This window comes from Coenobita brevimanus, chromosome 111, assembly GCF_032717465.1.
Source record: "Coenobita brevimanus isolate Jiangsu-jjx chromosome 111, ASM3271746v2, whole genome shotgun sequence".
Classification (NCBI taxonomy): Eukaryota; Metazoa; Arthropoda; class Malacostraca; order Decapoda; family Coenobitidae; genus Coenobita; species Coenobita brevimanus.
In genome coordinates, this window is record NC_137064.1 from 22,861,085 (window position 1) to 22,875,894 (window position 14,810).

Sequence of the window (14,810 nt, forward strand, 5' to 3'; positions counted from 1 at the left end):
TTGATCTTTACTGCAATCAGTTCTACTTGTGATGGTATATCTAGTTTTATTTCACTGACTTTTAGATTTTTCTTAGTTAATATTATAATTCCTCTTCCCTTTTTTAAATTTCTGTCTCTTCTCCATATATTGTATTCCTCTAAGTTTAGTATGTCATTGGATATCCTTGGTGTTAATTTTGTTTCAGTTAGGCATATTATTTGTGGTTCATTTTCTCTGACATAATCATTCATCTCCAGTAATTTAGATACCATTCCATCCACATTTGAGTACATCAACTTTATCATCTTGTTTATATACTTGTCATGACATGGTTTTACTATCTTCCTCCTTTTTATTCCATCCTGTTTGTGTACCACTTTCGTACCTGCAATCCTATTACTTTGTAAAAAAAATTTTCTTCTTCTCCTCTTCTGATCTTCCCTCATTTTTTGTTTTTGCTTCCTCCCTTTTCTCTTTCAGTAATTCTAGTTCCTCTTGTGTTAGGCATCTTTTTATCTATACATTTTTGAACTCCTCTTTTACCATAAGATTCTTTGCATTTTTTAGTATCTCTTCCACAGTGTTTACACTCTGGAAAGTCACCTTTAGAGGTCTTGTCCTGCTTTTCTCGTATTTCCCTAACCTTTTATGTTCCTCTATATCTTTACTACAGATTTCCTCTGATACTTCTTTGAGTAAGCTCATTACATTTGCCATCTCCTTTTTGTCTCTTGTGATCTTGTTTTTTACTTCTTCCTCTTGCATACCAGTGATTACTATAGATTTGTTTATATCTACTGAATCTCTGACTAACTTTGGATTGTTTTGGATTATTCTTTTCGCTTCCTGTTTAATACTTTTTTCCTCCACCCTTGTTTCTAAGTCTTTCTTTACTTTCACCATTTCAGCATATGTGGTTTCCACATCATTTTTTGTAGCTTTGCACAGCTTCATTCACCTGTGTTATCTATTCCTCAATATCACTGCTTTGGTCTGTCAGACTGCTTACTTGCCTAATTGTCTCTTTGTCATTTTTGAACTCTTCCATAACACTCTCGTGATTGACTACTGTACTTGTCATTTCACTCATCTTTTTCCTAAGTGTACTCAATTCCACTGTTAGTTCACTGATGTTTGTGTCTTTCTTGCTGGCCTCCCTTCCTAGTTTTTCTATTTCTTCCTTTTGCAAGTGCATCTGCTTCTTTATTTCATCAATTTCATTTTTGAAAGCCATTTCTAGTTTGTGTACACGTTCAACCAGTCTGTTGTGAGTCTCCACTTCAACCAGTTCTTGGTAGAAATCATCATTTTGCTTTCTACCTTTATCCCTTTTCTTTTCCAAATTTGCTTTACTAAAGTATGTATCCATTTTGCAATACTAAAAGTACAGAGTATGTACTTACATCCCCCGTGCTGCTGTAAACAAACCTCAGCTGACTGAGCGAATTCTTTCGTCTTGGTTCTCTTTTCTGTTTGAATAAGTCTTGTTTAACCTTCTTCTTATTTTTTTTTTCTTTTAATAATGAAAAATCATTTAGTCTAACATGGTACAGAGCTTGACTCATACAAAGACACTAATTTAGGCAATGCCACTGGCCATGTTGATTCGGTACGGAGCGCCGATGTTGCACGTCTGCCTCCTTTGACTGCCTGTGTGTGTGTGTGTGTGTGTGTGTGTGTGTGTGTGTTGGTCATGTTTCTGGCACATGATCAGGGGTGTTTGGCATTCTTGATTAGTCTAGGCAAGGGGATGTGTAGTTGTCTCTTCCTGGAGAACTCAGACATAACTACTGGTACCTGTTTTACATATTGTTACCTATAGCTATATAGTTACATACTGTACTTACATATAGTCTTGTGTTATGTCTACATACTGCTCAGTCACGCCCACTGTTGTACCAGCGACGGTAAATATCGTCATAAGATATTAATGCATACATATACACATTACAATTAACTTGCTAATTAAGTGAAATACATAATATTGTAAAAGTGACATAGCTGTATGAATATTGTATCATAGTTGCAGTTACATCATGTTAATGCAACTGTCACAATATGTGGTTGTAACAAATTGTAGTTACACAAATGTAGTAACTGTAACATAATTGCAGGAATTACAAGTGTGGTCACTGTAGCTATATAACTGATACATATAGCTATAATTTATACAAAAATAGCAATACAATGGCAAGTCTACTGTAGTCAATTATACAATATATATGTGAGAAGGACCTGGTGTATATATTCATACATAAATGAGGCACGGTATATCTATAGCGTAGTCATAGGTACTTGTAGGTAGATAGGGAGGTCGGTTGTAGATTGTTGAAGCACGTCCAGAATAAAGGCGTGAGATGTAGTATGGCTCGAACTTGTTGCTGCTTATTACACGTTGTGTCGTTAGCTAGAGTGGATAGGTAGATCCCATTCTCTCATTCCCTCTTTCTTTCTTACTCACCTCCTTTTGTGTATCAGTGAGGTGAGTCAGAGCACTCATGGGTTACGGAGTTTATTGTACAGTTATACCGAATGGTGAGTCAAAGCCTCCTAGCTGACCCTCGTGTTATTGGGCCTTCTTTCCAACCCCTTCTCTCTCCTGCTCTCTCTCTTGTTCTCTCTCCTTCTCTCCTTCCTACATGTGATATGGGACTTATATCCCCCTCTGTCTTCCGGCTAAAGTGTGTGGGCGTACATGTGCGTGTGTGTGTGTGTGTGTGTGTGTGTGTGTGTATTTACCTATTTGTAGTATACAGGAATTGAGCAATGCTCGTGTTGTCCTGTCTCCATATCCACATTTATCAAGTCTACCTTTACACACATGAATGTTTTTCTCATGCACCACCTCTTTGTCTAAGTCGTTCCAAATATTTAAGTATTTACCTAATATACCTAATTGTGATATACACGGAATGTACTGTGCTCGTGGGTTTCCGTCGCTGTTTCGCAATAAGTCGAATTTAGCTTTAAACTCGTTTAAGTTTTTAGACTGGACGATCTCTTTGTCCAGGCTATTCCATAAGTCTATACTTCTGTAAGGAAAGCTATATTTCTTGATATCCTTCAAGCAGCTTGACTTTTTCAATTTCATTCCGTGTCCTCTTGTTGCTCTCTTATCCCATACAAACAGATCTTCTTTGTCAATTTTATCTACTCCCACCATGGTCCTGAACACCGCAATCATGTCTCCCCTCTTTTTCCTTTCCTTTAACGAAGGCAAATCCAGTTTTTCCAGCCTCTCTCTGTATGACAGGTCTGTCAGACTGGGGACCATCTTGGTTGCTGTTCTTTGTATTCTCTCAATCTTGTTTATATCTTTCTTTTTGTGTGGCGACCACACTACCGCTGCATATTCTAACCTGGGGCGGATCATGGCCACTATCAATTTTTTCATCATTTCCTCATCCATATAATGAAATGCTACTCTTATGTTAGTCAAGAGTTTATAAGTCTCTCCAACTATCTTGTTAATGTGCTTTTCTGGTGACAAACTATCTTGGACCAGCACTCCCAAATCTTTCTCTTCTCTCATTTTTGTGATTAATTCATTACCCAACAAATAATTCAGTGATGGTCTCCTGGTACTTTTACCCATTTCCAATATTTTACGTTTCTTTACATTAAATTTCATTTCCCACGTCCGGCTCCAATTGTGTATCCGATCCAAATCCTCCTGCAGTATTTTACAATCCTCCTCAACCTCTATCTTCCTCAAGATCTTTACATCATCAGCAAACAGACTTGCATAACTATTCACTCCATCTACCATATCATTTACGTAAATCAGGAACATTACTGGCGCCAACACTGAGCCTTGAGGGACTCCACTTGTTACTTCCCTCCATCCAGACATCTTTTCCTTTATTACTGTCCTCATTTGTCTGTCTCTCAAAAAGCCTCTCATCCATTCCAGAAGTTTCCCCTTTAGTCCTCCTATATATTCTGGTTTCCACATTAGTCTCTTATGAGGTACCTTGTCAAAGGCCTTCTCTAAGTCTAAGTACACACAATCCACCCAACCATCTCTCTCCTGTACCACATCAATCGTTCTTGAGTAAAAGCTCAACAAGTTAGAAACACATGACCTTCCACTTCTGAATCCAAACTGACATTCAGCCAAAATATTCATCTCTTCCAGATATTTTATCCATCTGTCTTTCAGGATTCTCTCACACAATTTTGCGACCATGCTGGTTAGAGACACTGGTCTATAATTCAGGGGTTCTTCCCTGTTTCCTCCCTTGTAAATTGGTACCACATTTGCCCTCTTCCATTCTTTTGGCACTTTCCCCTCTTCCAGTGAGCATACAATTAAGCTGTGAATTTTATACACCAGTTGTTCTCTGCATTCCTTCAGTACCCAATTAGAAATTCCATCAGGTCCTGGGGCTTTCCTTACATTTTGAGTTTCCAGTAATTTATACACTTCCTGTACCTCTACTTTTATATCTTTCATCACCGGAACATTTCTAATCACTCCCTCCCCTTCCACAAGCTCCTTTTCTTTAGTGAAAACTGACTGGAAATGTTTGTTCATTATTTCTGCTTGCATTGCCGCATCCTTAAAGACCTCTCCTTCTACTTTCAGTTTGATGATTCCTTCCTTTTGTTTCAGTTTGCCATTAACAAATCTATAAAACAGTTTGGGTTCATCCTTGCATTTGTCAATTATACCTTTTTCAAAACTCCTTTCTTCCTCTCTATGTATTCTTGTGTATTCATTTCTTGTTCTTTTATATTCTTCCTTTGTTCTGTCATTACCTTTCTTTCTCCAATTGTTCCATGCCTTATCTCTCACTTTTTTTGCTATCATACACCTTCTATTAAACCACTCCTTTTTCCTGTTTTCTTTCCCTCTTACTCTTGGTACAAATTTTTCCACTCCCAAATTACAGAGGTCTAGAAAGATATCCCACTTCCTCTGTGTCTCTCTTGTTTCTCTGAATTTTCTCCAATCCGCATTTTCAAAAAAGTTTCTCAATCCTGTAAAATTTGTTTTCCCTTAGTTGTATCTTCCTTGTCTATGAAGCTCGTCTCTTGGCTCGACGTTTCCTATTAACATCTGGAACTCAATGACCACGTGATCACTTTTTCCCAAAGGACAGAGATATTCCAATGATTCTATTACATCGGGTTCTTTGGTGAACAGTAAATCTAACCTTGCTGGTGTGTCCTCACCTCGAAACCGTGTCTCTTCTTTGACCCATTGTGTCATCACATTATTCATTATTATATTTAATAACATAGTGCCCCACGAATCCTCACCGCCTCCCGAGTACCATTCCTCCCAGTTCACCTCTTTGCAATTAAAGTCCATCCATCCATCCATTGCCAGACGCCATGTATCCCAAATGGGGTGGCCAATGGCTTAGAGTTAACTGTTTTACAGGGAGGGGCACTAATCCTCCACCAACCCCACTTGACGTAGGGATGCCAACAGCATCTGGTGTTCCCAGGCGGTCACCCATCCAAGTACTAACCAGACCCAACGTTGCTTAACTTCGCTGATCGGATGGGAAGCGGTGTACTCAACGTGGCATGGCCGTTGGCACCCACCAAAATTATATTATTGCTTTTCTCAATTATTTTTTGCAAGTAGCTAGCCATATCTGACAACATCTCATGGTATTCATCATCCTTCCATGCTCTCGTCTTTGGGGGAACATACACTACCGCCATATCTCTCTTAACATTCTCTCCAGTTTCTAATTTCATATATATCACTTCAGCCCTGCCTTCTCCCATTTCCACAGTATCTACATTTATGTTGTTCTTCTTTGCTATCATCACTCCTCCTCCCTTTTTTTCTTTTCTGTCTTTTCTCCACAGTTTGTATTTACCATCTCCCAAATGAACATCAATATCTTCTCTTAATTTGGTCTCTACAAAGCACATGACATCTGGTTCATGTTCTCTCAAGAAATCATTAATTTCGATCCTTGTCGATATGAAACCATCAACATTGGTATATATCACCTTCAAATTATTTTTGACATTATTAATACCCTCTTCTCTCCTACTCTCTGTCCGTACCACTTCCTCAACTTCTGATCTTTCACAACCATCCCCCTTAGTTTCCTTCACTTCTATTTCCTTAAATACCATTTCCGTACTTTCATATCCAATACTCTCCAAAAAAAAAAAGTATTACATTCTTCCTCTGTCCTCTTATCATTTTTTTCCTTTACATCTTCCTTTAATGATTTTAAAACTTCTCTTTCTTCTTCATTCAGATCTTTTCTTATTATAATATTTTCCATCCCCGCCTCTTTGCTTAATTTCCAGGTCACTTTAAGTATCTCATTTATTACACTTTCTGATGTAAACTTGACTCTCATTGGTCTTGTTTCCCCTTTCTTGTAAGGCCCTATCCTCCTTACTTCCTCAATTTCTTTTACCCACTTGTCTCCTTCGGGGTCAATCTTGCCTAATATTCCTCTCACCAGGTTCATGTCTCTCTCAAGTCTTATGAACCTAACCTTTTCTTCCTCTTCCCTGTTTCCAAATACGACCACACATCTGTTCCTTTCTACAGTTTCTCTCACTATTTTCTCTTTTTTCTTCAGTATTTTCACTACATTTTCTTCCATTTCTTTCTTGTTCATTTCCCTTTCTTCCCGGATGATCTCTCTTAAGCTGACTACTTCTTTCTGTTCTTCTTCTACGTGTGCCCACTTTGCCTTATGTTCTTCTAATACATTACTCACCTTCTCCGTTTTATTAGTACTCTCTTCTAGTTTCCTCCTCAGTTCAACATTTTCCCGCTTCAAATTCCTAATCTCTTCATTGGCTGTTTCATTGGACTGGATCAGACTCTGTATGGTTGTTTTCGTATTTACTGACACATCCTTTATCACTAGATTCTCTACTTTCTTTTCGAGTTCACTAATCCTCATAATTAATGTTTTAACCAGGTCCATGACATTGGTATTAGCATCAAATCCTTGAAATTCTATTCCCTCATTGTTTATATTTTCGGCCATGTTTGATGTTGGTTAAATACCAAAACAGCTGTTACTGAAAAAAAAACTACAAACATTCATGTACAATCTAGTCAATAAATCTTTACATTTTTGGTAGTCTATTGACTTTCATTATTTTGAATTTAAAACAAGACCTAGGAGACAGGACAGACAAAATTCCTGAAATTACTTAAGGTTAGCAGCGATTGGTGGGACGTCTGCTCTCTCCGGCTGTTCGTGTGTGTGTGTGTGTGTGTGTGTGTGTGTGTCATGTTTCCGGCACACGATCAGGAGTGTTTGGCATTCTTGATCAGTCTAGGCAAGGGGATGTGTAGTTATCTTCCTGGAGAACTCAGACATAACTACCTGTTTTACATATTGATACTTAGTTATATAGTTACATACTGTGTATTGTGTTATAACATATTATGCCTACATATCAGTGTCCAAACTATCCCTGGCTACAATATGCATTAAAATGTTTTAAGTCAGTCAGCCAGTTAGAAATAGGGAAAGAAATAGATAAAATGAGAGATTAAGTTTCTTTGCAATCTGATATATAGAGGCCTGGAAAGTGAGAAGTTAAGTCATATTCCAGAAAGAGAGAGAGAGAGATCCAACCAATTATGCATCATTTTATGCGGAGTAAGAGGTTAAGTCAGTCATCCATAATTTCAATTGGTTTAAATTCAGTTTCAACAAAATATGTTCTGGAACATTTATTGAAGACATTAATTTGAATGTTGGAGTCAAATTTTGTGCCCGTGTATGAGAGAGAGAAAGGAGGCCAATTATGCATCATTTTAAAGGAAAAAGTATGAAGCTAAGTCAATTATCCACGATTCTAGTGAAGCTTCTTTCCGTTTTAAAATAGGCCTATTGTTTTTTCACAAACATGAAGAGGTTCATTTGGATTCTGACGTTTAATTTTGTTCTTAGGAAAATCAGATGTCTTTGAATGATAAATTATTATTTTTAGCTGATCCAACTCACAAAATTTTAAGAATGTATTTACCTAATTGTGATATACAGGAAATGAGCTACGCTCGTGGGTTCCCGTCTCTGCATCTTAATGAGTCAGATTTTGCTTTAAACTCATTTAAGTTTTTAGACTGGACAATCTCTTTGTCCATACTATTCCACAGGTCTATTCATCTATAAGGAAAACTATATTTCTCGATATCCTTCAAGCAGCTTGGCTTCTTCAGTTTCATTCTGTGTCCTCTTGTTACTCTCTTATCCCACAAAACAGATCTTCTCTGTCAATTTTATCTACTCCCATCATGGTCCTGAACACTGCAATCATGTTGCCCTTCTCTCTCCTTTCCTCTAAGGAAGGCAAATCCAGCTTTTCCAGCCTCTCTCTCTATGACATATCTGCCAGACTGGGGACCATCTTGGTTGCTGTTCTTTGCATTCTCTCAATCTTGTTTATATCTTTCTTTTTGTGTGGGGACCACACTACTGCTGCATATTCTAACCTGGGGCAGATCATGGCCACAATCAATTTTTTCATCACCTCATCCATGTAATGAAATACTACCCTTATGTTAGTCAACAGTTTATACGTCTCTCTGTCTTGTTCATGTGTTTTTCAGGTGACAAACTATCCTGGACCAGCACTCCCAAATCTTTCTCTTCTCTCACATTTCTGACTGGTTCATTACCCATCAAATAATTCAGTGATGGCCTCTTGGTACTTTGCCCATTTCAAATATTTTACATTTTTTTTGCACTGAATTTCATTTCCCACATCCGCCCCAATCATGTATCCTATCCAGATCCTGCTGCAGCATTTTGCAGTCCTCCTCAATCTCTATCTTCCTCAAAATCTTTGTGTCATCAGCAAACAGACTTGCACAACTGATCACTCCGTGTGCTTATCATTTTTGTAAATCAGGAACAGTATTGGTGCCAACACCGAGCCCTGTGGGACTCCACTTGTTACTTCCCTCCATCCAGACATCCTGTCCTTTATTACTGTCCTCATTTGGCTGTCTCTCAAAGTCTCTCATCCATTCCAGGAGGTTTCCCTTCAGTCCTCGTACATGCTCTAATTTCCACATTAGCCTCTTATGGGGTACCTTGTAAAAGGCCTTCTCCAAATCTATATACACTCAATCCACCCAACCGTCTCTCTCCTGTAGCATGTCAATTGCTCTTGTGTAAAAGCTCAACAAGTTGGAAACAAATGACCTTCCACTTCTGAATCCAAACTGACTTTCAATCAAAATATTCATCTCTTCCAGATATTTTATCCATCTCTCTTTCGAGATTCTCTTGCACAATTTTGCGACCATGCTGGTTAGGGACACTGGTCTATAATTCAGGGGATCTTCCTTGTTTTCTCCTTTATAAACTGGTACCAAATTAGCCCTCTTCCATTCCCAAGGCACTTTCCCCTCTTCCAGGGAACACACAATTAAACTGTGGATCTTATCCGCCAGTTGTTCTCTGCACTCCTTCAGTACCCAATTAGAGATTCCGTCTGGTCCTGGGGCTTTCCTTACAACTTGAGTTTCCAGTAGTTTATACACTTCCTGCACTTCCACTTCTATATCTTTTATCACTACATTTCTAGCCATTCCTTCACCCTCCACAAACTCCCTTTCATTAGTGAAAACAATTGGCAACATTTGTTCATTATTTCAGCTTGCACTGCCACATCTTTATAGACCTCTCCTTCTACTATCAGTTTGGTGATTTCTTCCTTTTGTTTCAATTTGCCATTGACAAGTCTATACAACAATTTGGGTTCTTCCTTACATTTGTCAGTTATACTTTTTCAAAGTTCCTTTCTTCCTGTCTACGTATTCTTATATATTCATTTCTAGTTCTTTTATATTCTTCCTTTGTTCTGTTGTCACCTCTCTTTCTTCAGTTGTTTCATGTCATGTCCCTTTCCTTTTTTTGGTATCATACCAAAGTGAGCAGATGGAGAGAACACTTTAAGGAGTTGTTGAACATAAAGGATGGAAGTAATGCGAGTATAAGTGGCTGGGGCATGGCTGGGAGGAGGAGGGAGGTGAGAAGACAGGAAGAAATCAGTAGGATAGAAGTTGTGGAAGCAATGAAGACAGTTAAATTGGGGAAAGCCCCAGGAATTGATGGAGTGTGTGGTGAAATGCTGAAGTATGGGGGAGAGATAGTAGTAGAATGGATGTGGAAAATGTGCAGAATGGCCTGGGAGGAAGGTAGAGTTCCGGAGGATTGGAAGTCAGGTATAATTATTCCCTTGTACAAAGGAAAAGGGGAAAAAGAAGTGTGTGGTAATCATAGGGGCATTTGTCTTCTTAGTATAATAGGAAAAGTGTATGGTGGGATACTTATTGACAGAGTTAAAGAAAGAACAGAGGAATTAGTTGGAGAAGAACAGGGAGGCTTTAGGAAGGGAAGAGGTTGTGCAGATCAGATATTCATTCTTATATCTTTAGTGGAAAAATTTCTAGAGAAGGGAAAGAAGTTGTATGCGGCTTTCATGGATTTGGAGAAAGCATATGACAGGATGGATAGACAAGGATTGTGGAAAGTATTAAGAATATATGGAGTAGATGGGAAGTTGTTGAATGCTGTGAAGGGTATGTATGATGGTGCTAAGGCTGCAGTGCGTGTGGATGGTGAACTGAGTGAATTTTTCTCTTTGAAGGTTGAGTTGAAACAGGGATGTCATGTCTCCATGGTTGTTCGATCTATACATGGATGGGGTAATAAAAGAGGTACAAGGTAAGGTAGTGGATGTTGGAGTGGCCCTGGTGAGAGAGGGTAGTGTTTGGAAATTCCCTGTACTGTTGTTTGCAGATGATACTGTGTTGTTGAGTGAAGATGAAGGGGAGCTGCAAGGCTTGGTGGATGAGTTTGGGAGAGTGTGTAAGAAACGGAATCTAAATGTGAATGTAGGGAAGAGTAAAGTGATGGTCTTTGAAAGAGGTGAAGTCAGTGAATGTACAGCGAGGTTGGATGGTGAGGAATTGGAAAATGTAAATAAGTTTAAGTACTTGGGTAGTGTGATGAGTAAGGATGGAGGTTTGGAGGGTGAAGTGCTTGAAAGGGTACAGCAGGGAAGAAAGGTTGCTGGTTCCATGAAAGCAGTGATAACAAGCAGGGAAGTGAGCATGGAAGTGAAAAAGTTACTACATGACAGTATTGTGATACCAACTCTAACCTATGGAAGTGAAACTTGGACGTTGCTGGAAGGACACAAGTCAAGAGTGAGAGCAGTGGAAATGAGCTATTTTAGAGGAGCCTGTGGAGTCACATGGAGAGACAGGCTGACAAATGAGATTATAAAGGGGCGTTGTGGTGTGGATGTGGATGTGATAAGAAACTTTAGGAGGAACACATTGAGGTGGTTTGGACATGTGGAGAGGATGGAGGGTGAAAGACTGACGAAGAGAGTGTATGTGAGTGAGGTGGAGGGGGGAAGAGGGAGGGGGAGGCCAAGGATGAGATTGAGGGATGGGGTGGTGAGGTATATGAGAGAGGGGGTGTGAGTTGGGAGCGGGGCAGTGAAATGGCAGGGGACAGGGCGATGTGGAGGCGATTTGTTTGTGGCCACCCCAATTGGGATTGAGGCGTCTGGCAATTGATTTATATATATATATATATATATATATATATATATATATATATAGTCACTGCTCGCACAACACGCAATCCTAGTGTGCGAAACTGACATAACATGAATGGCAAAATTTGAGGTCAAAAAATGGTCACAATGTGAAAATGACAGACATAACACAGGTGGAGGAAGCTCGCCATTTTTTTGTAAACCGTATTATGCTGCGATGATAGAGATAACACAGCCAAAGGCCCCATATTATGGTTCAAACAGTCATAACGTGAAAAAATAGGGTCATAACGCAGGGGGAACAGACATAATGTGGCCAGTGATAGTCATAGTGCGGGTTGCATCAGCCAGTGACATATGATTGTCATGTGTCTGGGCAGGGTGTTGTCATGGTGCACTGAGCATTCCTGCTCCCATTGAGCCTACCCTCCCCGCGCCATAGCTGCCAGGTGCGCTGTGTGATACCTCTCTCTCTCTCTCTCTCTCTCTCTCCCTTTTTTTTTTCCACCTGACCCAGCCTGATCATGCCCCCACACCCTGACCAAGTGAGAGGAGCAGAAGCTTGATGCCATCAAGTGGAAGGAGAGAGGAGAATGCACCTGTGCAATCACCAAGGTGTATCAGGTCAACGAGTCAACTATTCGTATGATCCTGAGGAAGACGGACGCCATTATGAAGACCATGCGGGTCTACGGGGGATCTCCCATGGACCAGAGGATTCAAGTGTCTGACCCTGCTTGTAATGAAGGTGAGGTTCCTGGTCATGTTTGAACTGAAAGAAGATGGAAGGAGTTCCAATCGACTCCATTAACATAAGGAGGTCGGCCTGCCACCAGTATGCTGTAGCCTGCCATCAGCTGCCCTGATCCCCATGCAGATTTAAGGCATCACGTGGGACTTGAACAGAGGGACTTCAACAGAGTCCTCGGTTTAAGCATATAACCGTGGTTTCTGCTACTTCCAGTACTGTGGGAACCATGCCATGGATTAGAAAACCGTGGCTTACAAACATGCATTTTATGTGACCTGACTATATCAGTCTTCATCATATAATGGTGACTCCATGCTGCTTGATCTCTGGCAACCTCTTTATTTACTCCGTTATTTCTCAGGTCACATTCTATTACCTCTTCCCTGGTCTTTTTGTCTCCCTCTTTGCACTCTACTCTCAGTGTTCACATTTCTCACCCTTCACACCCCATTGTCATCCACCATTCTCTCTTTTTGCCCAAACCATCTAATTCTACCCCATCTCATCACAACACTAATATATACAAGTCCATCCTTTCTCTCTACTCTTCATTCACAGTCCTCCTTTCATTTAAAGATGCACTGTAAATTCATTCTAATCATCATCATCTCTGTATGTTTGAGGATACAAATATCCTCCTTCTTCACTGACCAGGTTTCAGTACCACAGTATTACATTCCTAACATGCTGCATACAAGAACCCCTTAGAATGGAGAGAGAGTCTTCTCAGTGTCAAGAGAGGCAACAACTCCCTAAACTTCTTCTAAACACTCCTTACCCTTGTCTAAAGTTTATTAATCTATCCACAGCAAAATGCTTTGAAGCACCTTTCCTTATCATAACCTTATTTTAATAGTTTGAATGCTTGAAGATTTTTTTAATTGATCCATAGAAAAAAAGTTTTGATGCATCTTTCCCATCACAAGTGACCATTGGTATAGGTTCTATGAAGGACTTTCCCTTGGCAGTTTCACCTTCCATTCTGATCCTTGGTCATCCTTCTTTCATGATATAGGCTAAACCTTTGCCATTGTGCCAGACATCTCAAAGACATTCAGTGAAGTCTTGCAGAAAGTTTTAATTTCCAAACTGCTGTCATATGGTTACTATTCTTCTCTTTATGCCTTCATTTTTAGCCTCCTTTCTGGTCGATCCATATCCACTATTGTAGACAGCCACTGTTCTTCTTAAGCCATCAGTAACTGTTTTCCTAAGGTTCTGTTCGTCACCATATCCATTCTTTCATCTTAAAAATTACCTGAGCTGCATATCTGATCCTATCCATACCTAATAATGATGACTTTACCCTTCATATTTCTACCATTTTCTCACAGAATCCATCACAGCTGTTACCTCTGCAATCACAGGTGGCACATCTGGTTTCTGAATTGGCTCATGTTACTGACTGGCATAAAGGAAACTTTGTTTTTAATGTCTCAAAAACTCAATTCCAAAATCATCTGCAAGAGCATTCTTTAATCCCTTTGCAACTGAAGGTGACTGTGCAAATATCAACTATCTCTATCTATCTATCTATAGCCCAATGCCCTAATCCTGCAAGAGAGGGCCACAGACAAAATGCCTCCAAGTCGCTCTGTCACCCACCATTTGACTGCCCTCCCCCAACTCACTCCCCCCTCCCTCATATACCTCTCAACTCCATCCCTCCACCTCATCCTCGGTCTCCCCCTCCCTTTCCCTCCCTCCACTTCACCTACATACACCATCTTAGTCAGTCTTTCATTCTCCATTCTCTCCATAGGAGTACACTGTAGCACCAGTCGAGCAGGGCAGTACTCCCGAGGTGGATGGAAAGCTGATGACAGGGAGTGCTGGAGCTCCCGTTTTATCAGCCCTCAGGACTAGTTCCTGACCATCCCCCTTTGCTGAACTTTTTCAGTGTCTCAGTTACACAGAGAGTAGGCCAGCATGCTCTCCAGTACAAATTTCTCTAACTATCTACACCAAACTACATGCACAGTACACATTACACTTCCTATTCAAAATTTAAAAAAAAAAATGGCTTCTCTTCACCAAGCCTCGGAGTCCCCAGGGGGGGGACCATAAATGCCCCCACCATCCGCCCCTCTCCCGGTGACGACTCGAGGTGCCTGGAACCACTGTCTGACTCTCTTCTTCTTCATTTCTGCAACATTCGCGGCCTTTCCTCTAACTTTCGCTCTGTTGAGCACCACCTCTCCTCCTCTAAACCTCACCTTCTTCTTCTAACGGAGACTCAGCTGTCTGAGGCAACTGACAGCAAACCCTTTTCTGTATCCTCCTACTTTCTCTATACTCATTTCAAAGCCAAAGGTGGCTGTTGTGTATATATATGCAACGACTTATCTTGCTCTCGTGTTCCTGAACTCGATTCTTCTGAATTCTCTACACTCTGGCTTCGGCTTTCCTGTCATTCTCTGACTAAATATATCAGTGCTGTTTACTTATCCCCTAATTCTACTGACTATCAAAAATTCTTTGACTATCTTACTTCTACGATGGAACACATTCTATCCATTTCTCCTTTCTCCGAAATCTCCATTCTAGG

The 14,810-nt window shown here is 40.1% G+C and overlaps 1 protein-coding gene and 1 non-coding gene across 2 annotated transcripts in view; both read right to left on the bottom strand.

The window, feature by feature from the left end:
- The window catches only part of LOC145417842 (von Willebrand factor A domain-containing protein 5A-like), a 756,527-nt gene that overhangs the window by 152,072 nt on the left and 589,645 nt on the right, over window positions 1–14,810 (bottom strand). The window lies entirely within an intron of this gene.
- On the bottom strand, window positions 5,414–5,532 carry LOC145417904 (5S ribosomal RNA). Its single transcript, XR_013900576.1, has one exon. It is a non-coding gene; the product is annotated as a 5S ribosomal RNA (ribosomal RNA).